The sequence below is a fragment of the Hyla sarda genome, chromosome 4 (assembly GCF_029499605.1).
Source record: "Hyla sarda isolate aHylSar1 chromosome 4, aHylSar1.hap1, whole genome shotgun sequence".
Taxonomy (NCBI): domain Eukaryota; kingdom Metazoa; phylum Chordata; class Amphibia; order Anura; family Hylidae; genus Hyla; species Hyla sarda.
The window spans coordinates 118352165-118374491 of record NC_079192.1 but is presented as its reverse complement, the minus strand read 5'-3'; the positions used below and the strand labels follow the sequence as shown (position 1 = coordinate 118374491).

Here is a 22327-nt window from a genome sequence, read left to right as displayed (position 1 = left end):
ATAGGGAACTACAATATGCCATATCCACTTGAGTTTTTCAGTTTGGTGGGGGTTTTTTTAACTCCTTTTGGCGTTATTCTTTTTTGGTCAATTTATAAAAACGACAGCATATTGAGACTATGGGGTTTTTTGGGGAAAATATTTTTTTTTCCTTTAACAGACTTATACCATCATAAGGAGGGATTACTATGTTCCCAGCCCTAAAAAAAATAATTTCTTACCTCCAATAAACTTGGTATAGAGGCAGATAAAATTCATTTAAGCAACTATTACACTTTGGCTAGGTTCACACAGAAAAAAAAAAGGTTAAGGCCCAATAGTATCCTTAATAATACACATGATACTATTAAAAACAGTAAACATGAAGCCAACAAGACAACAGAAAGAACAAAGGTGTGTAAAAACAAAAAGTACCAATAAATGTACCAATAAAATAAGCATAACCACTACCTAGAGATAAACTGCAATTTATTGTATTAGGTAAGCTGGGTATATATACCCCTAAATATAAAATATATATCTTGACAATATAAGTACAGAAGGTACATCTAGGGACACAGTTTAGCCTTTACAAAATACATACCACAATAAACATGCAGTAGTCGGTAACAGACAAATAATATAAAAAGTGCAAATGCAATTAAACCTATAAAGTCACATCCAAGTCACTGTATCACCCAACCAGGGCTGCCATCATAAATTTTGGGGCCCCTTACACAGCTTGTAGTCTGGGCTCCCCCACCTCCTCTCCCTGCGACACACTCTGGATTTTATGTTAGCATCAGGCTTAGAAACATAAAATATCACCACTCCATATTAGTTCTAGAGTGACTAAATAATACGACCATACTGTAAGGAAATAAAAGCCACTATACACAGACCAGTATCACTAATATCACCACAATACAAGGGACATATAATTCTGCCACACCCTGACCACTGACTAACACCGCTATATTGTTATTGAATAAAAACCACTATACAAAAGATCAATATATATATATATATATATATATATATATATATATATATATATATATATATGTAGGAGTAGATTTGAGCTGTACACAGGTGCTGCAGACCACATAAGTCATTTATAGTTACATACTCACGGAGGCGTCTTCTCTGATCACACACCCACACGGCCTGCGCTACTTACATCTGCCTGCGAGGACTTCCTGACAGAGGTGCAAGCTATAAGTGACGTCTTCGCATGCACCGCACAGGACGTCGGCGTCCTGGCGCTTGCAATGACGTCACTCACTGCATGCATCTCTGCCGGCAAGTGCCCACAGGCAGATGTAAGTACCAGTTTAGTGACAGGGCAAGGCTGGTTGCCCCATCATATGTGCACCGGCGTTTGAGGGGGCCCGCTGCCATTTCAAAGGATTCTGCCTGATTGAATGACTGTATGTAGTCAGTCAATCAGTCAGCGAGGGAAAAAAAAAGGACAGGGCCGATCAGGCTCGCCTGAAGCTCTGAGCCCCTTACAGGTGTATGGGTTGTACCCCACTGATGGCAGCCCTGCACCGAATACACCTTTCAAAATTAGCTTTCTCAACCTTGCAAGAAGGCCCAATCCTGCACAATACACCTACTATTCCCGCAAAACCATAAAAAAAATTCATATAGTATGATGCAAGTAAATGTACGTGACTGTATGCAAGTTAAAAACTGTCTACTACTCCTAAGCCTGTCACTGAACTTGCATAAATACACTGCTTTACATGAAAAAATGCATGAAGGCATCCACATAAAAAGTAATTAGCCTGGGTTCACACAGTGTATTTGTAGCACATTGGTTTGGAAATACGCAGGTGTTTTGCTATGTATTACAAAACCACTGCATTTAACAGTCAATATTGCGTGTAAATTCACATGAACATGTGCATTAAAAATGCCAATGAAATACAATGTGTGACCCAGGACTAAACATACATGACCACACTTACCTTGATGAGGGTCCCAACATCTACCTCTCTTCTGGGTACTTTTTAGGACCCATGCCATTTCCTTTGCTGTCCAGATGCTGACAAGCTGATCTGTGATGTTGACAAAATGATGAGCCTGGCACCACTGATTATCTTGTCATGTAAAAGCCTCTAGGGCACACCCTGACAGGTTTCCACTATCTTTATTTGCATGTGAATAGATGCGTTTTGGGGTGTGTTCATTTAAAAAATTTGCCAAATAAAAGACAGCTTATTTTAGGTTGTCTTATTGATTTCAATGGGAGCTAAAACATGCCCGAAGCAAGCATTCTGGGAGCTAAAATATGTGCATAATTTTTTTTACAATTTGACCTTACCCTTGTTAGTTATCTAATGAGGCAATATTTATTTTATATTTATGCACTGCATAACATCACAATGTATAAAAAAATCTTTTAAAGGGGCTGCCATCTGGCCTGAGCTGTTTTTAACAGCATTCCATAATATGCTTTACAGTAGGACCTATAGAAAACAATGGGCAGGACCTGCCCCATTCAGATGAATTGGAAACAGCACTGAGCATTCTTTGTTACCTCTTCAGAGGTCATACTACAGAGAGGGGAATGTTCATCTCTGCTGTGAATAGTGGTGGATCCAGTGTTATCTGTATACTGGTGTTACCTGTCGCTGTATTCCTAAGAAGAAAGGCATTAGTGGAAAAAAATATGTGCAGAACAGGAAGTCTAACCTTTGTTTAAGATCTAGTGGCCATAATAGAAACTCTAACATTTCAGGATTACTATAAAATATAGCTAGCAAAATGGAAAATTGAAGAATAATTGACCAAAAATTCTTCAAAAATATGGTTAACATATAAACCTGATTTAAACTGTAGCAAATAAGAAGGAGGTTGTCCAGCGAGGAATAGTGCCAAAATCTTCTTTATTGAATAATTGCCAGCAAACAGGAAAAAGCAGCGTGTTTCAGGTGTCCATTTGCACCCTTAGTCCAAAATGTACGACTAAGGGTGCAAATGGACACCTGAAACGCGTTACTTTTTCCTGTTTGCTGGCTTTTATTCAATAATGAAGATTTTGGCACTATTCCTCGCTGGACAACCTCCTTCTTGTTTGCTACATTGCACTGTGTGCCTGCCATAGCACAGTCCGAGCGAAGGGTGACTGCACGGTGAGCTGGATATCTTCTGAAATTTTTTTTATTTAAGCTGTAAGTCATTTTCTATTGACACGTCCCCTTTAAATGTAGTCTTACCAACTCTTAAAATAATATTAAAACCCATCAAAGCAGAATTCCGTCCTCTCTTTAATGTCACTACATTCATAAAAGTGCAGTTACCTGTAGTAAAATTATATTTTCACTGTCATGTTTACTGACACGGCATTTACTAAGATTATTATTTATTTGGCAAGCGACAAAGTTGAAATCCTCCCTGTCAAAGCCTTCCCCCCTATAATGATCCTGGGTAGGAGCACAGAGGCTAAGTTCACCGCTATCTTGCACTGAGATTATTTAATGGCAGATGCCATACCAGGTAAATGAGTCCCAATGAGAACTAAATGGCAGTGACCTTGGCTCAGGATGAACTGCTGGATTTGGATTAGCATAAAGGATACAACTGTTCTCAATTCAGACAAGGTGTTCCTGTAGTTCTCTTTCGGCGGCTTGTCATCAGCAGCATAATCCATTGCTTTGCCCATTGGGTTTTCTTTTTTTAAGCTTTTGGAGCACCTGTGAATGTGAACAACAGAGGAGAGCACAAAATGAGCTTCACTTGTGAAATACAGGGTATAATTTCGGCACATAACATGACACGTGCACCTGCTGAAAATGAATAGCATTATCACATATGCAACTTGTCCGTGTTTCTCTCAGAGCTTTTAAAGCGCCAGCACAATAGGGGCTGAATGACTATGCGTTCCAGGCTTGTGGGGAGGATGCCATTTTTTGTGCCTGTAACAATAACATCTGCAGAATCTATTTTTAAGGAAATTGCTCCACTAAAAGCATTCCCAGCAAAGTACTCCCAGCATCCTCAGCAAGGGATACAAAAGGAACAGGGAGTGTGACAAATAGAAGGTGCAATCCACAAATAGTTGTTAAAAGCCTGGACTGTTTTGATGGGGTTTGCCAGGCCCTTAAAGGTACAGGCACTCTATTTCAGTTGCTAAGACAATAACAGATTGTGGATGTGCTGTTAAGGCTACAAATTAACCATTTGTATTGTTGGTTCCTTGTGTAATGTTATTTGGAACTATTACAGTTTATATCATATTTTATGTTACAGTTTGCTTAATCTTTTATTACTTTATTATGACATTTAAGCTGACCATACATGCACACAAATACAAATTTTAGGCTGTGTTCACACAATATTTCTTGCCCACTTCAGTTGTCTATGAACCAGAAAAAACAAGTACATATGTCGTATATTCAAATTAATACTTTTTTTTAAATGAAAGTAAATAAAGGATTAACTTGAAACTATAATTATAAGAAAATGTGTAATAAAAAAAAAAGAAACCAAAAAACTACTTTTAAGACCAAGTGTACTGCTGGATATCAATCTTCATTCAGATTCATACATTTGTAATAAGGCTACATTTTAGGGCCCACATTTTATTCCCAAAGATATTTATTCATGGCTTAACTGACTTGAGCTTGGATAACCCCAGAACCATGTAATAATTTAAACAAAACAGAAAAGAATCCAAAGCGAGATTTCCCTCACCATCCACAAACTTTATTCAGCAGAGTGTAGGCAAGAACAAGCGGAGGCAGGGGCACACCTGGACAAGTTGTTTTGCGCTGGTTTGCGCTTCTTCTGGCCGGAGTGTGCCTCCGATTGTTCATGCCTACACTCTGCTGAATAAAGTTTGTGGATGGTGAGTGCAATCTCGCTTTGGATTCTTTTCTGTTTTGTTACGCTGCTTATGCTGAGGTGCACCGTCGATGTCCACATTTTGCCTTGTCTGCATCCCCCCCCCTCTCCGCTTCTATACACTGCCCTATTCCTGCAAGTGCTGGATCCCTTCCACTCCATTTTCCACCATGTAATAATACACATTTGGATTGGCTGAACTGTCGGGTATTCACTCTAGCATCATGACTTCTGTACTAAAAGGGGTTGGTCAGTTAGGAAAACTCCTTTTTTATATCCATTATTAAGGCATTCAGAGTTAATAGAGGATCCTCACCTGCACCTTGGTGGAGAGCATTTACAAAAAGCATCTCTTTATAGAGGACCTATTCTACACAAATAATCTATTGAATGGAATGGTCATTGTGGAATGCTTAAAGGGGTACTCCGCTGCTCAGTGTTTGGAACAAACTGTTTCGAATGCTGGAGCCGGTGCCGGGGGCTCGTGACATCATAGCCTCACCCCCTCATGATGTCACGCCCTGCCCCCTCACTGCAAGTCTATGGGTGGAGGCGGGCTATGATGTCACAAGCTCCCGTCGCCAGCTCCAGCGTTCAGAGCTGTTTGTTCCAAATGCTTAGCAGCGGAGTACCCCTTTAATTTCCCCTATGGTGACACTGCAGAGCAATTGAACACTTGATGCCAAGTTTCCCCACAGATTACAACTGACTGGAGATCCCAGCTGGAGGACACTTTGTGACCATCTTATTGGCAAGCGACCCTTGTAACAAGAAGAAATTGTCCAAAACAGAGAGCCCTTTTCCCTTTTAATGGAGTCATGCCAACTATAAAAGAATTAATAGAATCCCAATTTATCCTGACAGATCTCATGAGTTTGTAATGGTGTCTATCAAGTTTCCATCTAGGTTCCAGCACTTTTGACAGCAAAAATAGGGCTGTGGGCTATACTAGTCTTGCTGCCAAAAACAATGGAAGCCAGATGGAACAGAGAAACACTGATGTGAAGGGAGCTAAACAAACAAAAGCTTTGTGAAACTGTTCCTTGGCTCAATAGGATAGTGGTCTCTTATTTGGTAAAAAGCATATCTATATTTTGCAGTAGTTTTATACACCATCATGCCTTTCATATAATTGTATGCTGATATTAACATACATTGGCATCTCATAATGCTACTATTAGTGCAGACTAGATAGACCATGCAGTTATTTTGCTGTCAATCTTGTTTGTACATTATTACAAATATGTTTTTAGAAGAGTTTGCGGTGCACAAAAATCTGTGCTAATGATAAATCCCCCAATTATTTTCCAAAAATTCTGACTTTTTTATACTTACTGTTTCTCATTTTATAATGTGTGAACATAGCCTTTTAGTCACTCACTTGGTAAAAAAAAAATCCCCAAAATGTAAACTTTTATAATTATTTTGTGTGCACTTGTATTTGCTTATTAGATTATTGGTGCCTCTTTTTGGTGCATTTTTCCCCCAACAGTTTTTATTTGTTTGTATAAAAAGGAACTGATGTTTGGGCTCCACTTCATGCTTTGGGGCCTAACTTTTATTACAGTTTACTTAACAGAACCATGCATGCTCCCAAGACAGTCATGTAAAGCAAATTGTGCATAAAGTATATACAATATTTTCTAAATGATAATAACAAACCCAGCGGTGTTACAATTAACAGAACTGACTTTCTCTGGAGACAGCGTTTTTTCTGGAACCCCTAATGTGTTTATAACAATTGGTCTCCTGGGTTCTTTGGTATTAGTTGGCCAAGTCTTATCAGTTAGTGATATATTTAGCAATCAGATATGTCCTCCCATCTATATAATAGTGACAGAGAGCTGTTTTGCATATCTTTCTTTCCAGAATTTCCAGTAGATCATGAATGGCTTATAAGTCTCCACATACCTTTAAGATACTTTACTTAGGGAGAAACCTAAACCTTTGGTCCTATAACAATAAGCCTTTCTACAGATAGACAGCACCTTGCTCTATACTGTCGAGGGGCAACGACTCACAAAACAGCTGTCTACAGATAACGTCTCTATTTGGGGGAGTTTCTGGCTTTTTAAATCCCCAATTATATTTTAAGGTTTCTTAAAGGAGTCAAATGTTAACTTAAAAGGAAAGCTACCTCCAAAAGGTGGTATCAGAGAGCTGCTGTGCATATTCTTCTTCCCAAAATTGCCACATGCCTCCACATGCCTTTAAGGCACTCCCCTCAAGAAGAAACATTACCCTATGGGTCCTATAACTGAACTTTTATCGTTGATCATCAGCTTCCCTTCTCAGCGTTTAGTGACCATGCAGAATGCTCAAAGTTCTCTCTCTCCAGCCCTTTTACCACCATTTTGATCAGCTATGGTCACTGGTTGTCACAGCACCATACACTGCTAGAGTCAACAAATGAATAAACCATTGGATGAAAGGTCTATAACGTTGCTACCCTGAACCACAGGGGGAACAAAAACACTGTTCAGGATTTAGTATTTAGGTCAGAATTTGGGCACAGATTCCATAATCCTAAATCCACTGACGTTTCACTATTAATGTGAGTTGCGTAAGTAAGGCAGGATATACAGATGTAGCCACCACAACCATATCAGTAGTGCACTACTCTTTTTATGTACAGGAACTGGGGCTCCTTCCTGTGTACAGTACTGCATTGACCAGTAATGTTCAATACCGCTCACTGTACAGTACATTTTCTGGGCAGGAGAGCACTTGGTGAATGTTCATGTAGATTGTCTGAATCTTACCCTAATGGTGCAGAGGGGCACCATCCTGGTGGAGTACTAGAGTGCCACAGAACCACAATGTTGTGCTTTTGCATTGACAGTGACTACATGTCAATTTCACAGGCACCTTTTGTGTAAGTTTTAGGCTACCCCCAGATACCCTGTAAACACTGTAGAAAAATAACTTATTTTGAGTTAGATTGATATGATATGATGCTAGAGAACTCAGAATTTCTGATGTATTTTACTATAAAACCAGGAAATAAAGATTTTTTTTTAATGCATTATCTTTACCCCTGCATTTTGCAAAGTGCATTTAATGTAAAGCAGTGATAGAGGGCTATAAAGTTCGCCTTTCATGGTCTGTTTTATGTTTAGTTTAAAGTTTAAAACTCAGATACTCTTAATACTCTATTAATATAAAGGTTTCACAGGCTGTAAATACATTTTGAAGCCTATACAATGGTAGATAAGGATCCTATGTTTTCTAAATCTGTGCTCAAAGATAGACGCAGACGGCATTTAAAGATGATAATTCCATGTAACAGATTTCCTATGGCAAATAACCATAGCTACACTGGAAAAGGCAAGAATAAAAAACCTTGACATCAGGGCTGCTTTAAGATGTCAATAGGCCCTAGGCAAAGTTCCAATTAGTGTGTCCTTATATCCCTTGTAAAACACATTATATGGCTAAAGGAGCATCCATCCTGATGGGAAACATACACACAAACCATTTATGATTCCAATAGAGAGTTGGTTTGTGCAAATGTCATAGTTTTCTTAGTATTCAAACATATCAAAGCTTTGTGTAACTTAAAAGGGGAGATAAAAGCTTGAAAACAAGAGGTCACTAGGCTTCCCTGAAGCCTCTGTAAATCGAGCTTTATTATGGCACAACGGCTGATGGATATCAAGCAAATACAATAGGCATGTTAGTGGTGTCCTATATCCTATAGAATGTGCTGTTATATACTAAACATTTTTGTACTGTCCATAGCTAGCATCATCAGGTTAAAATAAAGCTTTCATGATTATTTTCTGTTTTTGACCGAAGCAGATGTGGAGGACATAATGCCATCATCACCTGGACCGATATTTTTGGAAAATTTATTTATCAAAAATTACCACCCTTTTTTGGCCATTTCTGAGTTATGCCTCCTTTAGATGGCATTTAGATGGTGCCCTTATTTCTTGACATTTTTGTAAAGAGACTACATCTAAGTATCACCTGCTTATCAGGTTAATGTGCTCTGGGCATATGCTGCTGCAGCAACACCTCTTCTGACTGAGCTTGCAAATATCCTGCTGTTACTTGTGGCTTAGAGATTGATTAGATGTAGTTACCAGAGATGACCAAGTAGAATATATGATCTGCTAAACCAATACTCCATGTTCACACTGCCATGTTAACACTGCGTAAAATGTACAGAATGTTTGTCTGGAAATCATATACAGACATTAGAGTAATCTGGGGAGGGGGCACTAGGACAGCTCAGAAATGTTCTGTGTCATATACAGCAATGCATTTCCAATTGAAATCCGCCAAAAAAAAATTAGATAATGTAAGATGATGGACTTAAAAACAACATGTAAAATTATGTACTAAATAATAAAACAGGTAAAACTTCTACCAAAAAGGTTTTGGGGGTACTGGTTGACAGTAAACTCTACTTTAGTGACCAGTGCCAGGCAGCGGCTGCCAAGGCTAACAAAGTCATGGTATATATCAAGAGAGGCATAGAGGCTAGGGACAGGAACATAGTTTTACCTCTGTATAAATCATTAGTCAGACCTCATATGGAGGATTGTGTCTAGTTTTCGGCACCTGTCTATCAGAAGTACATGGCTGAACTGAAGAAGGTGCAGAGAAGGGCGACAAAGATAATTGGTGGTATGGGGGGATCACAGGACCAAGACAGGTTATCAAGCTTGGGGTTATTTAGTTTAGAGAAAAGACGTCTTAGGGGCAATCTGATCACAATGTACAAATATATGAATGGACAGTACAGAGATCTTTCTAGTGATCTTTTTATACCTAGGCTGGTAACAATGATCAGGGGGGCATCCTGTACGTCTAGAGGAAAGAATGTTTCACCATCATCACAGACAGAGATTCTTTACTGTAAGAGCAGTGAGTCTATAAATCTCTCTCCCACATGATGTTATGATGTCTGACAAGTTCAAACAAGTTCAAGGAGGGCCTGGATATTTTACTAGAAAATTATAATATTACAGGTTATGGATACTAGATTTATGTGGATAGAACGTTGATCCAGGGATTTATTCTGATTGCCATTTTGGAGTCGGGAAGTAATTTTTTCTCCTTATAGGGTGATTGGCATCAGCCTCATGTTTTTTTTTTTTTTTTGCCTTCCTCTGGATCAACACAATAGGGCTTTAGGTTAAACTTGATGAATTCTTGTCTTTTTTCAACCTTATAAACTATGTAACTATATACAGGTCAGTGCAAAATACACAAATATGTTTACAAACTTATGCAATACTTAAGGTATCTAAAGTCTGCATATAAATAGAAAAACGGTGACATCACATTTGGTGACATAGTTAAACCCTAATTGTATTTTAACCATATGTTGACCACATGCCCCCTTTTGAAGTGGTATCTAGGTTCTCAAATACCCTAAAAGGGGGTTATCTGGCATTTAGGGGTAAAAGAAGAAAAAAAAAACCCTATGCATACCTAGCATCGGTCCACTGCTGGTTCCCTGCAGCTCCGACTAATGTTACTTAGTACCTAATCCAGACCATAAAAAAATACATCTTTTCATAAGCTCATAGTCTTAGAATTCCTCTCAAGGGAAGGGGGCGAGTCCCTCCCTTGTAGTGGTGGGAGGTGATTGGTGTGTGTGCTCATGCAGCCTTGTCCATGAGTCATCTCTGTCTATGACTCATGGACAAGCCTAATGCTGGTGCAGAACTGGTTAGTGTCCAAGCAGGACGGGAAGCCCTAGTGGTGGGATTTTCAGGAGCCATTTTATTTATTAAATAATTTAAAAAAAATTAAACAACCATATTACAAAAGTCTTTAATTTTCATCAGTAACAACATATAAAAAGGTTTTGGATCTGACAGTGCCCATTTAAGAGCCACTGTTTTATAAAATCCAAATCCATGTTGAACGCAACATACAAACATCTCAGATGCACCTCTGATGATTTCCTCCATTGATCTTACAGGCATGGTACTACAGCCGGATTCTGTCTAATAAGTATTTTGTAACAATTCTAGTATTGAAGAAAAAAAATAAAAATAGTTTTCTAACTGGTTTCAAGTCCTTGACACTGTGGTCTTGGAAAACATCAATTCAGGACAATATCATTCCTGAAGTAAAACCTGATTAAATAAAAAGTCAAGCAGGGATTTGCATTCCCTCTTGCAGAGAACCCAGAGGCAAAGAAATGTATCCGTCCCACTCTGCGGACATGTAAATGGAGTTAGTCCGACGACCAAAGCTGACAGTTAATGAGTTGGAAGCCTCCAGGAATAAATGAATAGATCTGCATATATTAGTCCTCCACTGGGGAAGAATCTGCTGCCAGCCTTTCATTCACCAAGAGCAAAACTTTGTGCTGGGTTGAGATGAAACCTGTAGATGATGCATCTGACTGGAGATGTGCAGGTAGAGCAAGAGCTTAGGAGCACTTGAAACCTTGAGCTTCAATAATGCATCAATCCACTCTCATGTATTTCTTCACGGCCCATGACATTGACAAGGGCCCAGCTAGTTGTATTAGTCTCGAAGGGCTTTGCCAGAAAAATCATATTACTTTTGTAGGTGGTTAGCAACTTCAATTATCAAAGCACAGGGGAGAATTTTTCGCTCTACTTTTCATCAAATAAAATAAACTGGATGTTCGTGATTTATTAAATCTCTATAAAAGGAGCAGATAACTTCAAATATTCACCATTCACTGCATGCCCATGAAATGGTGAAATAAGCAAGTACAGCATCAAATAGGAGATAGCTTTAGCTCTAAATTATTCTTTTCTTCCTGGATACCATATTAAAAAGGCAAAAAATATCTGATCTGAATAGAATTGACTGCAGTTTAGAACTTTCCAGACCTTCAAAATCAATGAGGTGCAAGGCCCTTTATGAGTATTATCATTGTATCATGGTGGCTCGGTGCATAGCACTGCTGCCCTGCTTCAACTAGTTCCTGGTTTCTTGATTGGGAGAATTTATTTCTATATTGGGCTTAGCTCATCTCAATTGGTAGCGCTCCTCTTCAACATTTGTCCTTCAAAATATTTGTCCCTGAAATGCTCATTTCTTTGTGCAAGACCAACCAGCAAAACATCAAACTGGTGTCACTCGAGAAAAATATATTTGAGGGTCTTCTTTTCGTGGAAACAATGACTTGCTGAAATCTGTTACCAGAGGATGGAATGGGCACTTTTATCCATTAACACTTTTTTTTGAAGACTGGTGCTACTTAAAAGTATTTTCTTTAAAAGTAAAAATATTTAAAAGAATTCTGAAAAGTGGCAGATCAGTGTCTTTCCAATGCTGATCGGGCCCCTACAGATCTAAGCTATTTGGGATGTGGTCTTGACACACGGGAAATGTCAACTTGGCAAGTCACTGGTTATGACATTAACCCACCTCAACCAATGATTGGCCGTCCGGGTGTTCCTATCCATTTCTTGTGTGTCATGGTAGAGATTAGGGGGGCCTTGGCAGCAGTGGAATGGCAACAATGGATCAATGCTACTAAAGTACTGCAGATTCTGTTAAAAAAAAAAATACACTGCAAAATACACCTTTAAAGAAAGGGTGTGGGTATAGAAGCCTAGGTATTAGGCATGCAGTTATTTCTTCTTTAAGTAGCTATTTGTGTGCAGTGGGTGAATAGTAACAAAGAGAGGCACAGCCCCCTATCACAGCAACAAACCTTCTATCAGTAAAATGTATTCATAACTGGAGGTAAGCTTCTCATTGGAGTTAGCCAGGTTCTCTCATTTCTGCCAAAAAATGTATAAGTCAGCTGGCTACAATGAAATCCGCCCTAGGTTGTTTGTGTGTGTTTGAGGAAGTCAGAGTAGATTATTAAACTCCACTGGAGACCAAAATGACTATGTGTGACTACTAACAAGAATCAGCATACAGCCCTGTTAGCACTATACAAATAATAAAAGATAAACTAATAAAAACTAAGTTTATTGCGATGGCATTTTCCCTGTTATATAGATACATTGGTATATTAAATATGAGACAACACATCTGGAATATATAAACTAATAAGACACAAGGAAACTATATGAAAGAAACAATTTGATGGTGACCCTGTAAGACAAGCCTTATGTTATTTACTTAAGTGTGACCAAGGATCTGTAGCAGTTAAGGTAAATATCATGAAGCCCTATAGGCATTAGTCTATATATGAGAGACCTTTAACTAAAGCCCCCAGCATTAGAACCAAGCCACATTTAAGGTGACCCTCTTTTCATTGTTACTTGTATACAAACTAATGGTTTACTTACAGCTGCTCCTTGAAGCTATATCTAACAATTTTATACTGAGAACAAGACGATTTTTGACAAGAGATTTTTTTTTAAAGTGTTAAAGTAGAAATAATACACTGAATAAGCTCTTTATGGAACTAGGAGGACATAAAAAGGAAATGTTCACACAAACTATATATGCTGTGGATTTTGTGCTAAAGATTTTATTTTTATTTACTATAAAATCCACTAGCATATTTACTAGCATTTACAGTATTTTACTAGCATATACCCAAAATTATCCAGTAATAAGAGATCTATATAAATTGCTGCTAAGTGTCTGCGACTACTGATCCCAAAAGAGTTACACAGAAATTGCCACTTAAAGGGGTACTCCGGTGGAAAACTTTTTTTTTTTTTTATTAACTGGTGACAGAAAGTTAAACAGATTTGTAAATTACTTCTATTAAAAAAATCTTAATCCTTTTAGTACTTTTTAGCAGCTGTATGCTACAGGAGAAATGATTTACTTTTTCTATTTCTTTTTTGTGTTGTCCACAGTGCCTCTGTCCGTGTCATGAACTGATGGGGATTTGCTATGGGGATTTTCTCCTGCTCTTGACAGTTCCTGATACAGGCATCAGGTGTCAGCAGAGAGCACTGTGGACAACACAAAAAAAAAAAAAAAAAAAAACGATTTTCCTCTGTAGCAAACAGCTGCTAAAAAGTACTGAAAGGATTAAGATTTTTTAATAAAAGAAATTTACAAATCTGTTTAACTTTCTGGCACCAGTTCATTAAAAAAAAAGTTTTCCACCAGAGTACCCCTTTAATTCCTTCTTGGATGACTGGGCAGGATGCATATAATGTATGCCTCCTGGTCAGCCTATGCTGGGCCCATGGCTATATAACCATGTACCCAGTCCATGAGCAGAAGGTGTGCTAAATTTTTTTAAGTTAGATTTCTTTAACCATTCAGAGCAGGGACTCCTGTTATTAAATTGATGAGAGTCCAATAAACAGCTGTGAGCTATTGACTGATGTTTAGTGTGTGAAAGGCAGAGGTAAGTAGTGATGCTATGCATCAGCACTTAATTTCTTCCACTCTGTGGCCTGGGTGCTTGGCTCCCAACCAAACATGCAGGTGCTACACCTCTACTACTGTGGCATTCATTGTATGCTACATATTTTGCAGTAAAGAAGCTGCTAGCAGGGCAGCAGGTGAAAAAGGCATGTTCTGCACCAATTCTCTAATTTCAATAAAATTGTACACTGTCATTCTCTTTTCTGGCAGCAACGGGCAGCACAGAAATGCATTATTTTGAATACATTTGTTTTTTCACATTGAAATGTTTTCAATTTTTGTTTTCTTTTGTTTATCTTTTTTATATGGACTGCCTCTCATCAATTCTATAGTTTAAAAACAGTTGAAGGCTAGAAGTCTAACAAATGGTTTAAGTTCAACAATATGTCATAATTTTTTTATATTTTCATGCTTTTATCTTTTCAAAAGTATGTTGAGGTTAACCACTTTCTATGATTGGATTTCTCCATAAACATCTTAATGGTGTAGGTGTTTTCTTTCTGTGTCATGTTACAGTTGTATGTGTTATATAAGTGGAAGAACTCTATTTAAAGTGATGACTACAGATGAGCTTTTATAAACACTTATCTCTTTTTCTCTTTTGTTTAAGTAGTCACATCAATTTTTTTTATATACAGTCTAGATGTAGAGTCTAGTAAAAAAGTTTTATTTTATTCTATCCTTTTAATATTCACTTATACTGGAGAAATTAGAAGTGCTCTGTAGTAGGCTATCAATTTCAAGCTATGCCCAATAATAGAAGTACTATGTACATTATAGGTGAGAATAGAGGACTGTTACACACTGTCCAGTACTAAAAATACAACATCATGAATTTAATTCAGATTCAGAGTTTAAATCAGTTTAGAATTTGAAGTATAAGATTCAATTGCTAAATCCAATGGAAGCTAACCCAGAAGAGTTTTGACAACAATGTTGGATGGAGCTGATGGCGTTCACTACACATATGTCAACTGTGATATTACTTGTGAACCATATGAAGACCACCCACATATTGTGGTCACCAAGATATCTGGATATTTACAGTCTACCTCAGAGGTGTAACTTAAAGCTCCTGAACCCCAATAAAAAATCTATAGCAGGCCCCTAACCTAACTTGTGCCATTTTTAGGAGTACTCAGGGTTAGGGAAATTTATCCCCTATGTTTAGGATAGGAGATAAGTGTCAGATCACAGTGGGTCCAACTGCTGGGACCCTCTGGGATCTCCTGTACAGAGCCAAGGTTCTCCTCATGAATGAAGTCGTGTTGACCACCACACAAAGCCGTAGCCGACATGCCCCCTCCATGCATCTCTATGGGAAAGTCAGAGATATCCAAGAATAGCACTCCAGCTCTGCCAAGGAGATGAATGGAGGGGGCGTTTTGGCCATTTCTTCTTGTGGTGGTCAATACTGCTTTTTTCATGCAGAGAGCTGGGGCACCGTATGGGAGATCACGGGGTCCCAGCAGTCAGACTTCCCGTGATCTGACACCTATCTCCTATGCTTAGCATAGGGGACAAATTTCCCTAACCTGGAGTACTTCTTTAATATTTTTATTGAATCAACCAATGCCAAGGTCTATAGCTTCTGATCACTAGCAAAACACAATACATTTCATTTAGCAAAGTAGGCTTTTGTAGGTTCTCAATGCCCCTGTGGGTGTTAGGGAACATTCTTCTAATCTCCAAATATGAAGCCATTAGTCAATAATAAATTGTTCACTGGTATAAGCATGGTTTTAATCTAGCTGTACATTTTCTGTGCAAGACGTTTAAATCCATACATTTTATCTGTCAGCTAAAATCATTTTTTAAATTGTATCGTTCCACAGAGACAAAAACTCCCTGGAGCAGTGACAGAACTCTACAATTCCTTCTGCACGGAGCATGATCATCCATATCACTAATGCATTTGTCATCTTTACACTGTTCTATACATGATAAGGAGTTAACCAGGGACACATACAGAAAAAAAAAAAGAAGATAATTCCGCAATCACATTACGCTTGCAGTTTGATTATCATTGTGCTTCCTCGTTTTCCATGGCATTTCATACAAGGAGTTATTAAAAGTCAGACATGGAGGTCCAAGGTATAATTTCCTGTCTGCAGAGATAAGCTATGCTCTGCTCTCCATTTAATTAGCACCATTATTTTAGTTTTTTTGCTAATGCATTCTTTTAATGGGATTTGTTCTAGGCTGTTTGTTCAATATGTTATTTACAGACCATTTAATGTTTTCCTCCTTTTCATCATTTGCTCTGAAGATGATCATGAGACATGATGGATACCATGTACTCCATAGCCCCTCTTTGAGAATTTTAACTAAATCACACAGCTATAATTAATCAGGAGAATAGGCCATAATGAGGCTACTAACTGCCCGGCCATTGAATTGTAGAAATAACTGTTTTTAACAAGGATCAGCTGCTTTTCTCTCACCTCTTTGGAAATAAGGCAGAATCACTAGTGGCGGCTATAATTAAGGGACACTTAAAACTGTAATGTAATACCGGTGAAACTGCATGTCATTCCCAATCTCATCTTCATTTGTCACATTTTCAACCATGTGACTTAAGATATTCTAACACATATACTGTGTATGAATACTATGAAATATCTTTTAATAGTGTATACTGTGCAGTATTGCTTGCATACTTGTGGAAATTCATTACATTTTAGCCTTGAATTAAACCGTTTGGATGCCGATATAGTTTAACACAGATTTACTCAGTTTCACAATGCTTTTTTGATCACGTGGAGTTACATATGGTGAATCAACACCCACCAGTCCTGCTCTACAAGTCAGGCCTGGGGGCATCTGAGTATTGTGAGCCATTATTAGAACCATGGAAAGGAAGCTGCAGGAAGCTGACATTCAATTTGCCATATGGTAATTGCAGCACAGTTATCCACCAATCAGTGGCTGAAGTGAGAAACCTCTGTGGCCACCAATGGGCAGGTCCTGTGGGGATATGACAGCACACAACTTGGAAGAAAGGGATACCAGCAGACGACTGGAGCTTCAGTGGAGGAGCTAAGCATAGTATATTTATTATATTTATATAACCTTCAGCCCAGGAGCAAATTTTGCTTTTGCCCAGACAACCTCATTAAAACCTAAGGTAGATTTGTACTAAAAAAAAGTGCCATTTTTCACAGTGATAATGTACTTTCAGGTTAAGGTATACCATGCAAATCTAGGAGCAAATGTACTGTTGTTCATTGCGGGTGTAAAAAGAAATTAGACAGCTTCAAATGAACCATTTTAACTAAAAGGAATGCAACATTAAAGGGATACTCCACTGCCCCAGTGTTTGGAACATTTTATTCTGAACGCTGGGTTCGGGCTGCGGGGGTCGTGCCGTCACAGCCATGCCCCTTGTGATGTCACGCCATGCCCCCTCAATGCAAGTCTATGGGAGGGGACGTGGCATGACGTCACGAGGGGCATGGTCGTGATGTCATGACTCCCACACCCAGCATTCGGAACAACATTTTCCGAGTGCTGGGGCAGTGGAGTACCCCTTTAAATAAAGTAAGTTCCGTTTTTGTCAACTGCAATCTCCAATTTCATTGGTGCCCAATTTGCCAATATAAATAAGTGTAAGCTATTGTCTATCACATGTTTCCTTCCTCAAAATCCCAAACTACCAACTAAACATATTTTTCTATTCAAGCCCAAACAGAAGGTCATACTGGCTACTTCCTTTACTGATATAACCACTAGAGACTACACAGGTTAGAAATACTGTCCTTGACAGTATAACATAAGGGCTAATATCACCTAAATAAAAATTTAAAAATACTGCCATTTTTGTGTTTTGTTTTTTTCTATTTTGGGTGGATTAAAAAGGAATATTATAAATCTTCCTGCTAGCTCAAATTCTGGCTTTGGCTTAAGAAAGTGCATCAAAACCTGTGACGGTTTTCTAATCAATCCAATTGTGTAAGCTATATTTGTATTGTCCATGGACTTATCCTGTGTATAGTGTAAAGTGCCTGTATTGATGAACGCATTTAAATCATGATTCTGACAAATGTGGTTTTACCTATTAAATTGCATGTATAACAGTTGTAATTTTGTCAGACAGATACCACCATTCACAAAATATAAGGTTTCATTTTGTAATAAACCATATAGTGAATAACAAAAATATGCACATGCAGCTCTAACACCATTGTCAAATAAAACGTGAAATCTCTCACCGACAGCTGCTTCATTCTGTGATTGATTTGTTTGCATAAAAGCATAGAACAAACATGAACTCTGCGCACGCTTTGGGGTTCTAAGGGGATTTCTGACAGATTCAGTCATCTCAAGCTTAGTGTTATGGAGTGCTTATTACTGAAAGGTTTCCAATCTCTTTTGAGCAAACACAGACATATGGCTGATGTTCCATCCAACTCACTTACTGCCCATTTAGCACATCTATCCATCTTCATCCCGCACAGCCATGTCAAATGATAAGGCCCATGTATCCATTGTGTCTTTCCCTAGGTCTGTCTGCTGAGAGATGGTTTCCTTCGCTACACTGGGACTGTATGGCAGTCAATTTAAAGTAATATCTGTGTGAACTGGGAATAGATCTTACACTGGAATATATTGCAGATAAGATCAGCTACAATATTATAGCAGGATTGTTATAAATACATTGTAGCATTGCGAGGCATACAGTATTTATAGTGTGCAATTTATTTCAGTGTGCTATGAGAATCCAATCTTTATGGATATTATCTCAAAATGTCAAGAATATGAACCTCAGTGGCAATATACTTGTGGCTTCAGATAAACCTTGGAAGCAAGTAACAAAACAAATATATTGCAAAAAAATCATATATATATATATATATATATATATATATATATATATAAAATCATATATATATATATATATATATATATATATATAAAAATATTAATTTTTTATGTGCTAAATTTATATGATTTAATATAATTTTAAAATATGTGTTTTACATTTGCATAGGATGGATGACAATATTTACCCAATTGTCTCTCAACCATCAATATTTTCTCTAAATTTTAAAGTACTTGAATTGCTGTTACTGGATAGCAAAATAGAACCATCATTCTTTCTTATATGTTATACCATAAATCTACAAAGGTAAAGAGAAATAAGACATCTATACAGATCTCCAATTTAGGGTAATACAAAGAGCTGTCAGCTGCATACAACCCTTTAGGCATGATAGTAAATAGTGTTGCTCGCGAATATTCGCAATTCGAATATTATTCGCGAATATCGCTATATATTCGTAATTACGAATATTCGTATTTTTTTTTTTTTTTTCTTCACAGTACACATCACAGTGATCACCCCTCTCTACTTCCAGCTTGTGTGGTGTAAAGAAGGCTCTAATACTACTGTGTGAGACTGGCGTGCGAAAATTCGCATATGCGAAAATTAGCATATGCGAATTTTCGTATATGCGAATTTTACCTTATGCTACTTTTGTGTATGCTAATTTTCACATCTGCAAATTTTCGCATACGCGCATTTTCGCATATGCGAAAATAAAACGAGGATATAACGAATATGCGAATATTCGCGAATATATGACGAATATTCGTCCATATATTCGCGAATATTCGCGAATTCGAATATGGCCTATGCCGCTCAACACTAATAGTAAATATGCACAGTCATCCTATTTAAGTGTGCTTGTTTAACCCATTTAACCCCTTAAGGACCCAGCCATTTTACACCTTAGGACCCGGCCATTTTTTGCACATCTGACCACTGTCACTTTAAACATTAATAACTCTGGAATGCTTTTAGTTATCATTCTGATTTCAAGATAGTTTTTTCCTGACATATCTACTTTAACATAGTGATAAAATGTTGTGGTAACTTGCATCCTTTCGGTGAAAAATCCCCAAATTTGATGAAAAATTAGAAAATTTAGCATTTTTCTAACTTTGAAGCTCTCTGCTTGTAAGGAAAATGGATATTCCAAATAATTTTTTTATTCACATATACAATATGTCTACTTTATGTTTGCATCATAAAATCGACGAGTTTTTACATTTGGAAGACACCAGAGGGCTTCAAAGCTCAGCAGCAATTTTCCAATTTTTCACAAAATTTCCAAACTCACAATTTTTTAGGGACCAGTTCAGGTTTGAAGTGGATTTGAAGGGTCTTCCTATTAGAAATACCCCACAAATGACCCCTTTATAAAAACTGCACCCCCAAAAGTATTCAAAATGACATTCAATCAGCGTTTTAACCCTTAAGGTGCTTCACAGGAATAGCAGCAAAGTGAAGGAGAAAATTCACAATCTTCATTTTTTACACTCGCATGTTCTTATAGACCCAATTTTTGAATTTTTACAAGGGTAAAAGGAGAAAATGTCTACTTATATTTGTAGCCCAATTTCTCTCGAGAAAGCACATACCTCATATGTCTATGTAAAGTGTTCGGCGGGTGCAATAGAGGGCTCAGAAGCTAAGGAGCGACAAGGGGATTTTGGAGAGTACGTTTTTCTGAAATGGTTTTTGGGGGGCAAGTTGCATTTAGGAAGCCCCTATGGTGCCAGAACAGCAAAAAAGAAAAAACACATGGCATACCATTTCGGAAACTATACCCCTTGAGGAACGTAACAAGGAATAAAGTGAGCCTTAATACCCCACAGGTGTTTCACGACTTTTGCAGATGTAAAAAAATAAATTTCACTAAAATGTGTGTTTCCCCCCAAATTTCACATTTTTGCAAGGGTTAATAGTAGAGATGAGCGAACTTACAGTAAATTCAATTCGTCACGAACTTCTCGGCTCGGCAGTTGACGACTTTTCCTGCATAAATTAGTTCAGCTTTCCGGTGCTCCAGTGGGCTGGAAAAGGCGGATACAGTCCTAGGAGACTCTTTCCTAGGAATGTATCCACCTTTTCCAGCCCACCGGAGCACCTGAAGGCTGAACTAATTTACGCAGGAAAAGTCATCAACTGCCGAGCCGAGAAATTTGTGACGAATCGGATTTACTGTAAGTTCGCTCATCTCTAGTTAATAGCAGAAAATACCCCCCAAAATTTGTAACCCCATCTCTTCTGAGTGTAGAGGTACCCCATAAGTTGACCTGAAGTGCACTACGGGTGAACTACAATGCTCAGAAGAAAAGGAGTCATATTTGGCTTTTTGAGAGCAAATTTTGCTCTGGGGGCATGTCGCATTTAGGAAGCCCCTATGGTGCCAGGACAGCAAAAAATACCCACATGGCCTACCATTTTGGAAACTAGACCCCTTGAGGAACGTAACAAGGAATAAAGTGAGCCTTAATACCTCACAGGGGTTTCACGACTTTTGCATACGTAAAAGAACAAAACATTTTTTCACTAAAATGTGTGTTTCCCACCCAAATTTCACATATTTGCAAGGGTTAATAGCAGAAAATACCCCCCAAAATTTGTAACCCCATCTCTTCTGAGTATGGAGGTACCCCATAAGTTGACCTGAAGTGCACTACGGGCGAACTACAATGCTCAGAAGCGAAGGAGTCATATTTGGCTTTTTGAGAGCAAATTTGGCTCGGGGGCATGTCGCATTTAGGAAGCCCCTATGGTGCCAGGACAGCAAAATAACCCCCACATGGCATACCATTTTGGAAACTAGACCCCTTGAGGAACGTAACAAGGGGTACAGTGAGCATTTACCCCTCACTGGTGTCTGTCAGATCTTTGGAACAGTGGGCTGTACAACATTTTTAATTTGCACAGCCCACTGTTCCAAAGATCTGTCAGATACCAGTGGGGGGTAAATTCTCACTGCACCCCTCATTACATTCCGTGAAGGGTGTAGTTTCCGAAATGGAGTCTTGTGGGGTCTTGTTTTTTTTGTGTTTGTCAAAACCGCTGTAAATCTCCTCAAATGTACATGGTGCACTCTCCCTTCTGGGCCTTGTTGTGCGCCCCCAGAGTACTTTGCGCCCACATATGGGGCATCTCCATAGTCGGGAGAAATTGCATTACAAATTTTGGGGGGCTTTTTTCCCTTTTACCTCTTGTCAAAATGAAAAGTATAGGGCAACACCAGCATGTTAGTGTAAAAAATTTATTTTTTTACACTAACATGCTGGTGTAGACCCCAACTTCACCTTTTCATAAGGGGTGAAAGGAGAAAAAGCCCCCAAAATTTGTTAGGCAATTTCTCCCGAGTACGGTGATACCCCATATGTGGCCCTA

General features: G+C 38.3%; 1 long non-coding RNA gene across 1 annotated transcript in view; it reads right to left on the bottom strand.

Moving 5' to 3' along the window:
• Nucleotides 1-3035: 3035 nt before the first annotated feature.
• Nucleotides 3036-22327, bottom strand: part of LOC130368359 (uncharacterized) — a 98240-nt gene continuing 78948 nt past the window's right edge. Inside the window, exon 3 of the long non-coding RNA XR_008892430.1 lies at nt 3036-3680. This is a non-coding gene — a long non-coding RNA (uncharacterized LOC130368359). The remainder of the gene's footprint in view (nt 3681-22327) is intronic.